Source organism: Magallana gigas, chromosome 3, assembly GCF_963853765.1.
Source record: "Magallana gigas chromosome 3, xbMagGiga1.1, whole genome shotgun sequence".
Taxonomy (NCBI): Eukaryota; Metazoa; Mollusca; class Bivalvia; order Ostreida; family Ostreidae; genus Magallana; species Magallana gigas.
In genome coordinates this window covers 2,031,311-2,045,760 of record NC_088855.1, presented here as the reverse complement: position 1 = coordinate 2,045,760, position 14,450 = coordinate 2,031,311, and the positions used below count along the sequence as shown (strand labels likewise).

Sequence of the window (14,450 nt, the reverse complement as noted above, 5' to 3'; positions counted from 1 at the left end):
TGAAAATACGTAACAATCAGAATGGCACTATATATTCAATGGCGCATTGATACTTGAGTTCTATAACGCCGCTTGTATATAAGCCGAGAAAAGCGAGCTGACAGCAATGAGGCTACATCGCTGATAAACAAAATTATTTTTCTTACAAATTTCACTTTAGTTACATTTATAAAATATAGGTAATCATATGCATTCAGTATTGCCAAAACACACAAAAAGTAACTTCACATTTAATTGATATTTAGACAACAAAATAGTTATATGCTTATTTAGCAACAAAATAGGAAAGAAATCGGATATTCAAACTATATTTTTCCATAGAGTGGGTCATCGTACCACTTTTTAAAATACAAATATTGATAGCACATGTAAACGTTTATCTTTTTCGACTTTCGAAAAAATGGTACGAAAACCCACTCTATGGTAAAAAGTAAGTTTTCTTCTTTTAATTTTTAAGATCAGTCTTAAAATAGCTAAGTCCAGTTGTTCGCGTAATACCGATAACAATACAATACACTATTTTGTAGCTTTTAAATAAGCAAATCAGTGGTGTAGTGGTAAGTGGGGAGTCTTTGAACAAATGTAATTATGTTAAAGCGGGTGTTCGAATCATACACGTGATCGATGTTTTTTTTTTCGGGGGGAAGGGGGAGGGGATATGTTTTGTTTACATCGTAAAAATTCGAACGTTTTTTTTCCTTTTTACTTAATAATAAAAAATTGCTAATAATAATTAAAATTGAAATTATTTGATATTCGTTTTCTACTACTTTTTGTTAAGTATGAAATGTATGCTAGTCTCTTTGAGACTGCAAGATTTCACATTGTAAACAGACATGGACCGACCTTCACGATACGGTTGTTGTGTATGCAAGAAACAATTAAAAGGCAAGACAAAACGTTACATCCCTCAATCCTTGAAAGCCTTGTTAACACAACAGGGACATACACTGGACAAAAGCAGTCAAATATGCACGAAATGCAGAATACAAGCCAAATCAAAGGTACAGTGTGCGCCTAAAGGAAATTCAACAACTAACTCGCCATGTATTTCACTTCCCATTGTATCAGCAGGAAAGTCACATAACAAATGCGTGTTTTGTTGCGAAAGAAATAACATAGTAGTTGTACCAAAAGAAGCACGAATGGATGCATTCATTCACTTTCAATTGCTTGTACCAGTTGGGTGCAAATGTTGTCGCAAGCATTTACTTGGAAAACGGCTTAATATTGATCATTTACATGTTGACTTTGATAAATATAAGAAACACAATTCTGCACTGTCATCTAAAGAAATACAAGATTTACTCGAACACGTTCGCTTAAGAGCAATGGGTTCATGTAACACTTACAACTTAAGTTTTGATAAACTTATCAAAGATGAAGATTACAATTCTTTACTGGGAATCTCCAAACTCAATTTCGACGATCTAGTTTTACATGTAACGTCAATGAGAAATACACAAAATCGAACAGTTAGAAACGCTGTTAGTATTCTTCTTTTCAAGTTGAAGTCCGGTTTATCAAATGGGTTGCTGGCTACTCTTTGTGGATTTCGATGTAGGCGACAAGTAGCCGAAATTGTTGAAAGTGCTCGAAAAGCGATTATGAAAGATTTTGTTCCACACAACCTTGGTTTTGACCATATTACTAGACAAAATGTCATAGATAATCATACGACAGATATATCAAAACAGCTGTTTTCAGATCCCATATCAGACACTGTCATATTAGTTCTAGACAGTACGTATAATATACATACAAAAAAGTTCAATGTATAAATTCCAAAGACTTTCTTATTCTATGCACAAAGGACGGCCTTTGGTGAAACCATTTTTGGTGACAACAACCACCGGATACATTTTAGAAGTTTTTGGGCCTTACTTAGCAAATGGTAGAAACAATGACGCTTCTATAATAAAAAATATAATGGAGACAAATAGATGCAATATTTTGAATTTTCTCAATGAAAACAATGTTCTGGTAATTGATAGAGGTTTTCGTGACTCCATTGATTTTCTATATGAATGCGGGTTCAAAACACAAATGCCAGTCTTTTTACCAAAGTCCTGCACACAACATTCTACATCCGATGCAAATTCATCACGATTGGTTACTAAAATCCGATGGGTAGTGGAGGCAGCAAACGGTCGACTTAAAAAATGGCGATTTTTGGACAATGTGGTGTGCAATTCGCACATTCCTTCCATAGGTGACTATGTTAGAATCGTATGTTCTTTGATCAATAAATACAGACCACCCTTAAAATCAGATGATCCAAACGATCTTGGTAATGGTTTCCAAATGTTAATGATGGCAAAGAAAAATGAAAATGTCTTGAAAAATCTCTGTGATACGGAACCACATTACAAATATCGTGCTAACTCTAAATCCTGGAAGAGAATCGATGCACATGATGCTGCAGTTAATTTTCCCACTCTGTCGGAAGAAGATGTTAGATAATTAACTTTTGGAACCTATCAAATTCGCCAGGCAAACTCATAATACATTAGAGAACATGTCGATGAGACTGGTCAGTACGCTATTGATGTGTCACAAATGGAATCCGACCTGATTCACTGTAGGCTTCAATCTAGACACTCGAGCAGTACCCTGTACAATCTGTGGATTAAGTTCACAGATTGTGCCGTGACATCATGGTACTGCCAGTGCAAGAGCGGAGCAAGAACTTTGCTCTCACATTTGTAGTGTGATCTGGTACCTGGGTTGCTATCTTCATAACTGTAATGTAATTGAAACCAGGGGGTATGAAACAAGTGTTGATGATGCAGGGGAATACGTTGATGAATCTGAATAAAATTATTAACTGATCTTTGCTTTGTTTATATATTTAGGTTAAAATATCTTCAAAAATACTGTTAAATTGATGCGGGGATGCAGATCATTCCTTTTCAACTGCATTATTTTTATTATTTACACTGAGATAAATTATACGGTTAATAAAATATTGTTAGAAAGTAATCAACATTACCATTTAATTAAACTCTATAAATGAGTCAGTTATTGTCATTACAAATTTGCCAGTTTTAAATTATATAAGTATATATAGATACTACAAAATTTAAACGCACTTACGTCTTCCAAATGTCGATTACTCATCTCTCGCAGTTTTGGACATTTTCATTTGGACAATACTGTCCTCCGTTTAAACGCCTAGTTAACTCGTACGTTTATAAATTCGTATAAGACGTACGAGAGGGTCTAGGGCATTTGGCTCGGCTTATACCCCCAGATTCTTTTCAATAAATCCTAATTATCTCCACTTGAATCTGTTTTACTCAATGATGCTTTGTGTCAAGTTGAATTGAAATTGGCCCAGTGGTTCTGGAGATAAGTCGAAAATGTAAAAAGTTTACAGGCAGTCGGATGGATGGATGGACAGACGGACATCAGACAAAAAGTGATCAGAAAAGCTCACTTGAGCTTACAGCTCAGGTGAGCTAAAAACTAAACATCATCCAGCATCTGAAACCAATGGCTAAGATTCAGCATTCAAGACTGTCAGGTGCATCAATATCATAAGACGCATCATCCATGCAAGTTTAGTGAAATTAGAACCAGTAATAACTTAGATATCATCATCAGAGGTCACTTGTTTCAAAAACTTTAAAGAGACTTGGACACGATTTGAGATCATTTTAATTTTTTATGTATAAAATGGTTAACTGGTGCATTTTAAATGTACAATAATACATGTAGGTCCTGTATAAATAAAATCCATTTTTCCTCCTGGATATTCTTATGTTTATAATCATTAGTCTCTTTTCTAACAGGATAATTTTATAGTCATATCACATGTTGAGTATTGCAGTTCTCAAAAAGATCCTTAACAATTGTTTATAAATGGGATAAAAAGCTACATCAAACTTTGAACCTTCTTGTGAGGCCGAAGAATTGTCCTGGAGCCAAAGTCTTAACAATTATAAAGAATCATCTGACTGATTAGTTTCTGAGCAAAAGATTTTTAAAGATTTACTCTATATATTCCTATGTAAAACTTTAATACCCCCCCCCCCCAATGTGGCCCCACCATTACCCCAGGGATTATCATTTTCACAACTTTGAATCTACACTACCTGAGGATGCTTCCACACAAGTTTCAGCTTTCCTGGCTGATTAGTTTCTGAGCAAAAGATTTTTAAAGATTTACTCTATATATTCCTATGTAAAACTTTGACCCTCCCTCCATTGTGGCCCCACCCTACCCCCAGAGGTCATGATTTTCACAGCTTTGAATCTACACTACCTGAGGATGCTTCCACACATGTTTCAGCTTTCCTGGCTGATTAGTTTCTGAGCAAAAGATTTTTAAAGATTTACTCTATATATTCCTATGTAAAACTTTAATACCCCCCCCCCCCCAATGTGGCCCCACCATTACCCCAGGGATTATCATTTTCACAACTTTGAATCTACACTACCTGAGGATGCTTCCACACAAGTTTCAGCTTTCCTGGCTGATTAGTTTCTGAGCAAAAGATTTTTAAAGATTTACTCTATATATTCCTATGTAAAACTTTGACCCTCCCTCCATTGTGGCCCCACCCTACCCCCAGAGGTCATGATTTTCACAGCTTTGAATCTACACTACCTGAGGATGCTTCCACACATGTTTCAGCTTTCCTGGCTGATTAGTTTCTGAGCAAAAGATTTTTAAAGATTTACTCTATATATTCCTATGTAAAACTTTGACCCTCCCCCCATTGTGGCCCCACCCTACCCCCAGAGGTCATGATTTTCACAGCTTTGAATCTACACTACCTGAGGATGCTTCCACACATGTTTCAGCTTTCCTGGCTGATTAGTTTCTTAGAAGAAGATTTTTAAAGATTTACTCTATATATTCCTATGTTAAACTTCGACCCCCCCCCCATTGTGGCCCCACCCTACCCTCAGGGGTCATGATTTTCACAACTTTGTATCTACACTACGCTTGACTGATAATGACCTTCAGTAGTCTTGATCATCAAGACGTTTAGGCTTTACAGTGAGGATAGATAAAGATAAGCGTCTGAGTGATCAACCTAAATACAAACATTCGCACAAATTTGGAAAAAAAAATGTGTTGGCATCAGGAATTGTTTAATCGCCATGTGGGCCCCTGGAATTGCATTTTCAAATCGCCCACACGAAAACTAAATAGTTGCAAATGGCGAGTGGGCGACTGTTAATTTCAAACCCTGTTACACAGTTCCGACGACACATCCCTTGCTACAGTGAATTGCAGGGCTGGGACGATACTGTACTGAGCCGATTCGGTACATATCACGATACATGAGATGCGATACGATACATATCACGATACATTGCAATTAAATGAAAACATGAATAAAAGTTTAAAATTTATTCAACCTGCCGATGTATTACCGCATGTCCAAAGTTATTTTGTTATATTCATAATGAGCGTTGCACAATTTACAAATTACTTTAGTCTCGTGTACACTAGTTTTTCATAAACAAGTATTCCAAAAGTTTTCCACACTCCATATTTAGCTTCCTAACAGTTTTGAAAACTTTACGAGGTTTTCCGCAATCTTTGTACTTTCATATTAGGTGCGCGGACTAAAAATAGCCGATACATGAAGCTCCGATATTTTTGAAAAATAAAAAAAGTTCGGTAAGGTATCGTTGTATTAATGGTAAATGTATCGATCCAAATATCGTCAAAATAAATATCGCGATGCATCGGTGGATCGTCCCATCCCTAGTGAATTGTATCAAAAAAAACAGTCCCCTGCAACTTAAGACCATTGCATGACCCTGATCTAGGGGTCTGAATGAATTTCACATTTTAGGTGGGCTTCATGAATGGACATTATAACCAAAAGTTTGGGTTTTTTTCCAACATGTGTGAACAGTTTTGAGTATTTGAATTTTTTTTGGCATATCTGCATGGCTCTGACAATGACCCCCTGGTGGTTGTCATTTTCACAATTTAGAATCCTCTTATCCTAGAGATACTTTAATTCAAAGTGGTAACAAATGGCCCGGAAGTTATCAACAAGAATTTAAAAATGTTAAATTGTAAACGCACAACGTACATCCATGGGCGAAGACCAGTTGCAGTAGGCCATCTGAGTGACTCAGATGACCTAAAAGCAATACATATAAAGGTGAAACGATATGGCATTATATAGAGCATATATTAAATTAATACGGCACATATTAAGCGCCCACGATAAAAAGTGGTTTAGTTATGACTAATACTTTTAGACTTCACAGTTTACAGTGATTATGATATGAGCATTTAATATAATGTAGTTTAAGATTTAATGAACTTGAGTCTCGACATTTCAAGATATAAGAATGGATTCTAAAGGCTACCAATTATTGGGACTAAAAAAAAAAGAGTACGACTGCTTGATCGGTGCTTCATTTGTTGAAGTCAATTTAATCATGTCAATAAAATCACAACTCAAATTATTAATATTCTTATCATCCCTTCAAGATCAAACTTATAAACATTTGCAATGAAAGTTATCATAGGTATATTGGCAATACAAAGTTGTTCATTCTGAGCTTATTCATTGACCTTTGTTTTGAAACTCAAATTCTTGGCTTGTGAAGTAACACAAAAATCTCAAATAATTATAACTTGGCTTTGTTTGTGTACAATAATCAACCTCATCATAACATATCTGTTAACCCTCCCGCATTGCGCGGGAGACTCCCGCAAAACGGCCTAAAAATCTAAGATCCCCCGCATCCAACCTATCTCCCGCGCGGGAGACAAATTTCTCCCACAATCGTATTTGTCTTCCTCATACCCCCCCCCTCCCAATTCTGAATCTTTACATGCAAATTTCATCAACCATTGTGGGTTTTTCTCTGATTTTGAGCTTAAAAAAAGCTGCTGTGTAGCTTGAATATATTAAAATCCATCCAAGTACTGTCTACCGTGATCATGGTATGATGGTATGACATGTTATAGTCCAGTTTACTTTTTACGATTACTTCCGGTTTTGACTTAAATCAGTTACGTATTTAGTTATGATAAATGAAAGCTTAAAACATCTTGATTTTACTCTGTAACACCAAAGAAAACAATACACAGCCAGTGGTGTCACTTAACAGGTGCACAGGTAAAGCACCCAAGCCACGTGCAGCGAGTCGTGACTAATTCTGTCTGGCCAGCACCTTCGGTAAAACTCAAAGTGAGTTTGGAACACTGGGTGTTTATACAAGCTACTGATAAAAGTGAAGCTCGAGGAAAAAGTGTAAAAGCATTTCACAAGAGTTTTTAAAGTTTATAGTACCGGTACTATGATTTACAGGGATGATATAGACATTACAACAGAGATCATTTTTAAATGACACTGGAGAAATACATGTTGTTTTGTGAATTAAAAATCTGTCCTATATATAAGGCAAAAAATAATTTTAATGAATATAATTTACTGGTATTTTCTTAACTGGGTTTCACTGCAAATTCAAAATACGCAAAATAAATTTTCTGTGTTTACCCTAGATGTCAGCATGCAGTGATGGTTCAATACTCAACAATAAGAAGACTTAATATAAAAGGTGGCACTATTGACTTCTTGTATTGTACCATGCAAACAAATTAATAGTTTTCTGAACACAACACAAGTTATAATTGCACACTGGTAGTCATAGAAATAATAAAATTTAAAATGATTACAAATGCATTAATTACAATGGTAAAATAAGGTGTCTAACTGTATTTTTAATATATATTTGCATTTCACGTAAAAAAAAACGTCGTTTACACAAAATCTCCCCCTTAGCCAAGTTGGTAAGGGGGAGATTCTCCTACATAGCAGCTTTGAAAGGTTAACAGGTATGTCCACAGGGGCTCGTCACGAAGTTTTTTCAACCTTTTATATATACCACCTCTATACTATAAAATACACAAGGGAGGAATCAAAACTCGAAAAAATCGCTACCTCCCGATTTCGGTCGCCTCGTATTAATTCTTCTCGGACGTTAAATCCTGCACTCTAGGTATCATTAGATCGGGAAAGGACCATAGTTTTTAGGAATACCTGCAAAATTTAAACATCGGCAACAATTTTAGAAGTAGTCACGTCCTACCGAATGTCCGATGTATGGTTAAAATATTTCTACATAAATATGAAAATTAATACATATACTCATTAGTAAAAAGAACTTCTTCACTCATCATTTGCATATCCCTCTAAAATACGAGTCAACGTACGATTTATCTTGATCAACAAAATTAACCAATGAGAGCGCATGAATAAATTTGGTGCGCAACATCTGATCGAAGAAAGTGTCACCGGAGAGTAAACTGGAAGAAAATGCGTGAAAACTTCTAAAATTGTTGCCGATGTTTAAATTTTGCAGGTATTCCTAAAAACTATGGTCCTTTCCCGATCTAATTAATGATACCTAGAGTGCAGGGTTTAACGTCCGAGAAGAATTAATACGAGGCGACCGAAATCGGGAGGTAGCGATTTTTTCGAGTTTTGATTCCTCCCTTGTGTATTTTATAGTATAGAGGTGGTATATATAAAAGGTTGAAAAAACTTCGTGACGAGCCCCTGTGGTATGTCATAACATATCAGCATACATAAAAATGTATGATACACCCTTCCACATCTTGCACTCAAAAAATCACAAATAATTTTGTTATGTTCGTAATACGCGATTCGTCACACATTAAAATAAAAGGACGACTGGGATGGCGACAGCCATTGCATGCTATCAATTTGTGACGTCATATGACACGTTTAGCCTAGAATCAACTTGAATATGCAAAATTCGGTCGAAAAAAGAAACTTGTTTAATCAAGCCTAACCAAAATAAATAATACTATTGCACAATATCAGTATTAGTACAAGAAATACTCCCTACCTTCCAAGGGTCACCTTGAACCTGTTTGTCGAAGCGATGAAATTATGTTCAGCTTCCCCGCCATGTACATTCGGAAACCTACGTTTTTTTTGAAAAGTTCCGAAATTCCATTTACCATTACGAGCCCGATTTAATTACCCCAGTCATTAATTCAGTCGTTATCACTATGTAGCATTTGACCAAACATTATAAAAAGTAATTTTAAAGAAATGACATTACATCTCTCTCTCTCTCTCTCTCTCTCTCTCTCTCTCTCTCTCTCTCTCATTTTAGTCTGTCTTTTTGCTTAATGCTTAAACATTATTTTATATATTTGTTTTTGAGAAGTGAATTTTTACAGATTCTCAGTTTATGTATTTTTTATTAACCACAGGCTCCGCCTGCTCCATTTTAAAATTTTCTCTAAATGAAAAAAAATCCTTGTAAAATAATCCGCCGGTGCCTGACGGTCGTGACGTTATATTTTACATTTGCTAGAACCTCAACATATCAATGCAATATACACATTTATCATAAATGAAGATCTTATATTTTCAAAAAAAAATCTGAAGAAAAAAATCTTTTTACTCTGTGCGTGTTTGTTTATTTATTTTTTTTTTGGGGGGGGGGGGTGTTTTGTTTGTTTTGTTTTGTTTGTTTTGGGGGTTTTTTTAACAGCCTTTTATAAAGGTAGCTTTTTCTATCAGAAATCATTCATTCATTTATTCAATCATTGATGTCAGGCTTAAACAAATAAAATATTTTCATCAACAATTCGTCTATTTAAAGCTAGTTCTAAAGACTTTAAAATTTGCATGCTTGTTGAAAGTTGCGCTCTATACATGTATTTGATTTTCCTCAAAAAAGAGAGAATAAAACTTGTGCAACCATTTGACCGATTAAAATGATTGAGTTCTGCAAAAAATAGCTTCACTCCTTATGTCATACAAAGTAAGATACAGGTATATAGACGAAAAATATTTCATGCTATATACTAGTATGTATATATCCTCTCTCTCTCTCTCTCTCTCTCTCTCTCTCTCTCTCTCTCTCTCTCTCTCTCTGCATGTTTGTGTTGTAAAGTCTCATCTGCATGTTTGTCTATTCATCTGTCCATCCATCTGTCATCCCCTCTTTCTCTCACTCTTTTCTTGTCTACTTATATCTTTTACTTGCTACCCATCTCTCTCTCTCTCTCTCTCTCTCTCTAGCTCTCTCTCTCTCTCTCTCTCTACCTCTCTCTACATGTTTGTGTTGTAAAGAATCATCTGCATGTCTGTCCATCCATCCATCCATCCATCCATCATCCCCTCTTTCTCTCACTCTCTTTTCTTGTCTACTTATATCTTTTACTTGCTACCCGTCTCTCTCTCTCTCTCTCTCTCTCTCTCTCTCTCTGAGACTCTCTGTCTCACACACATACATACACACACAAACGCACTGTATCTCTCTCTCTCTTAATTTTTTTCTCTCTAAGTCTGAATGTCTGACTGTCTTTATTAAATTAAATGCTGTTTCTGTTCATGTTTACACTTATTCCTATCACATTTCTTTCTTTCTTCTTCTTTTCTCTGTTTTGGTATGCCTTGGTCTCTCTCTCTCTCTCTCTCTCTCTCTCTCTCTCTCTCTCTCTCTCTCTCTCTCTCTCTACATGTTTGTCTCTTAATGTCTCTTTATTTGTTACCTCTTTGCAACTGCATGTCCATCTATTCATCCATCTGTTTGTTTCTCCTTCTCCTTCTCTCTCTTTCTCTTGCTCCTTTTCTTGTCTACTTATATCTTTTACTTGCCATTTATATCTTCTCTCTCTCTCTCTCTTTCTCTCTCTCTCTCTCTGTATGTGCATGTATGTTTAAGAAATAAATGGCAATTTAAAAAGTTCATTGGGATATGAACTTGGTTGGTCACATGATCAAATCCTGTAAAGCTAGGAGGGCTTCTCAGAAGATTTGATCAAGTACCATCCAAATTTATATCCTGGTGAAATACTTAACATTGCTAACATTGTATATATATGTTTGATAATACCATATCATTAAAATGATGTTTTTTGTTTACAAATTTATGCAATTGTCAAATGATAAGCATGTGCAATTATCATGAAAAAGTTTACACAGAATTGATTAGTTCATATAACTAAAGGAAGCAATTTGTAAATGTAGATATTAATACATTTCACATTGTGTGGAAAGCTACTAAAGATATAAGCACCATTACACAGACTGTGTACCCAAAGATTTAAATGATGAGTTCCCCGGTCGACAGTAAATTATGCTATGGAAAGTGTCTACTGTCAACTGAGAAACAGGTTGACTGTTGACAGTAGACACTTTTCATAACAGGTTGTCAACCCTCAACCTGTCCCTCAGTAGATAGATCAATAGAATATTTCATGGAAAGTGTAAACTGTCAACCCTCAACCTGTCCCCCTGCATGTCAACATGAAATTGTTTCTCTGTGTTGTACATGTTTCTCTGTGTTGTACATGTTTATTTATTACTAAACATTTCTTGTTATTTTTTCAGCCTATTGTTCTATTAAACATGTATGTATTTCCCCCTTCCCTTCTGCTTTCTGACTGCATCTGTCTGTATGCTCTATCTGTCTGTCTCTCTGTCTTTGACACTCTCACTTTTACAGTCTCTCTCTCTCTCTCTCCCTCTCTCTCTCTCTCTCTGCATGTTTATTCCTAAATACCTCTGCATATATCTGTCTTTCTCTAACTCAGACTCTCCCCCTCTCCCTCTCTGTCTTTCTCTCTGTCTGTCTGTTTCTCCCTCTTTCTGTTCTCTCTCTCTCTCTCTCTCTCTCTCTCTCTCTCTCTCTCTCTCTCTGCATGTTACTGATGCCTGTGTATAAAAGCTCCATCTGTCTTTAATCAATTTGATCTGTCTGATATGATCTGAGTATAATCCATTTCTCTCTCTGATATTTTTATTTCAAATATATGACGGTGTCTTAATGTTTTATATGATGATAAATTGAACAATTTTTATTTCTTATATTTCCAGATGGCCTGATAATCTATAATACTGCAGCTTAGCATGCACAAATATCAGGCAGGTTATATATAAAACATTTTTATTCAATATTAATGATTAATGTTAATCTTTAAGATGATCAAGGATGACGATAAAATGTACATATATTATGGTTAAAATCAAGCTAAATAAATTACAGGACTTAGTTATTATCCAGTATGATTATCTATTTGAAACTATTGCTAACAGCATTCCACTGTCTTGGTCATTTCACACAATGAAAATCTGTTTAAGTTTTTTATTAATTTTTTTTCATGTGTCTTATTTTTTCATCATCCTCTCTTGGGCCCCCATTCTTTACTTTTTCTCTGTCCCTGGCTCGATAATTGCCACATGTGTGTTTCAGCAGAGTATCATATTTCTAGTCTGACTCAGTTTTAGCACAACATTCCAATGTGATTAAATTCATGAACTAAGCTAGTTTCACCAGACGCAAGAGATGAGTTTATGCCCCCCCCCCCCCCCCCCAAGAAAAAAAAAACAAATTTAATGTTAATACAGCAATAAAAATATAGTTCTACTGACAATAGAATGCAAGTTCAAAGAAAACATTCATTGATCCTATTGAATATATGATAAAAGATGGAAAGAGATTTACTTTGGCTTTAAATTATTAAAATGTACTTTTTGTTAAGTTAATTTTGTTAATTTATATATTTTGATAAAAAAAAAAAAATTTAAAATAATTTAAAGCATTTAATCATATATGTAATTGCATGCTTGAAAGTTTACTAAATTAATACAATTTATTTCTCACACAACATTAGAAACTACCCATGGATCACAGTTCTTTCTGAGTAATCAAATCATAATATTTCCTTATTAAACACCCGAATAAAAAAATTATGCGATTCACACTGAATTAGAAATTTAGGTTAAAGATGTTATCTCATATTTCACCCAGAACAAGCAACATAACTGATGAAACATAAGTTTATATGTACATGTACATGGGAAGAATAAATGGGTCAAAATATACACTAATTATTAATTATCAGTAAACCTGTTGATCTCACTATCTTTTTATTAATTCTTTTAGGTCAATGTTATGCATGTCCTCTCTCTCTCTCTCTCTCTCTCTCTCTCTCTCTGGAATGAAAATGATAAAATAACAGACAATTACAATTTTATGATTTCTAGTAAAGATCTAAATTGTTTTTCAACCTACATTATTTGTTTGCAGGCATAAATTGTTTATGTGTCTATAATATGATGCATTTTAAATATGAAATTATATAATAACACATTTACCAATGACAGTGAAAAAATTTGCAAATTTACAGCAAAATTCATCAATTTAAATAGTTGACTCTGCTGGCATGAGGAAAACAAACTCCAATGTATTACAGAGATCTATTGAACTAAAATTCAAGCAGCAAGGACAACTTCTAGCTATAGTAGATGCAATTACCTTTTGCAAAAATTGGCAATTTGTTGACATCTTTAAATGTGCATCTTTTAATATGACCTGAAATAAAAATAGCTTTGACCTAAACCTATTATATGAAGTGCATGTGCCAGCTGCAGCATGCATGGTTAGGTTGACTGTTTATGGTGTTATAGTACTGCCTAATTATCTTCATATTTTGATCATAAAAATATACATGTATTTGCATTCACAGTATTTATCATCCACCAGACACTGCAGTCATATTAATGATAACATACATGCATCACTGAATTAAACCTTTAAGACATACAGGTTACTGGGACAACTACTTTATAATGAGTACAGTGGGCTCTTAATTCCAACAATTAAGCTCTCAAAGAAATCATCGTTCATATCTAACAAATTAATAACTGTTTATAAATACATGTTCGTTCAATAGTTTAACCATTTTTGTAATATCCATTTCTATGCACTTTCCATTCTAAACTGCTACACAGTTGTAAATTGTTATACATGTACTTGGTAAGAACCTCATTAGTTGCTAGAACTTGTGTTTGAACTATTTATATATTATGTTTATGCAATAATTTCAAATATGTTTAAACCAAATTAATATATGTAGTCCCATTATGATGCTGATTTTTCTGTTATGAAGTCTGATTGCAACTAATACCGCCTTATTCAGGTTTTGTTCTGTAACAGTGTAATTATAAAATTTCTATACAATGTCAGTATTGTTGGTCATAATGTTTTAGACATATAAGGAATTAATTTTACATAATATAAACCTGATCACAATTCATAATGTCGCTAGACATTAAACAGATATAAATAGACTTTATATTGTGTTCCTTTAATTCTTTATTATTAAACTGTATCACTTGGTGTACATGCCTGAGTCATCTCTTTTTTTATAATTCCTGTACATATGTACTCACAATTAAATTTTGCTTGCATGATATCTATTTTGAACTGATTTTATGGTAATATAATAACAGTGGGTATGATATTCTAACACAATGAGTTCATGGATACACATGTACACCAAAGTTGAAAGTCTCGACATCTAAGAAAATCAACATCATGTATTGCTCAGGTCCAGTTCCCTTGTTACTTGAAAACCAGCCTTTATTCCCACCCAAATTCAGATATCTAATTCCATTGATCAATATGGCTGGGTG

The 14,450-nt window shown here is 34.5% G+C and overlaps 1 protein-coding gene and 1 long non-coding RNA gene across 4 annotated transcripts in view; one reads left to right on the top strand and one right to left on the bottom strand.

Annotated features, from left to right (window-relative positions):
* The window catches only part of LOC136273505 (uncharacterized), a 41,524-nt gene extending 32,583 nt beyond the window's left edge, over positions 1–8,941 (bottom strand). Inside the window, exon 1 of the long non-coding RNA XR_010711665.1 lies at positions 8,860–8,941. This is a non-coding gene — a long non-coding RNA (uncharacterized lncRNA). The remainder of the gene's footprint in view (positions 1–8,859) is intronic.
* Positions 1–14,450, top strand: part of LOC105338195 (uncharacterized) — a 410,054-nt gene that overhangs the window by 231,374 nt on the left and 164,230 nt on the right. The window lies entirely within an intron of this gene.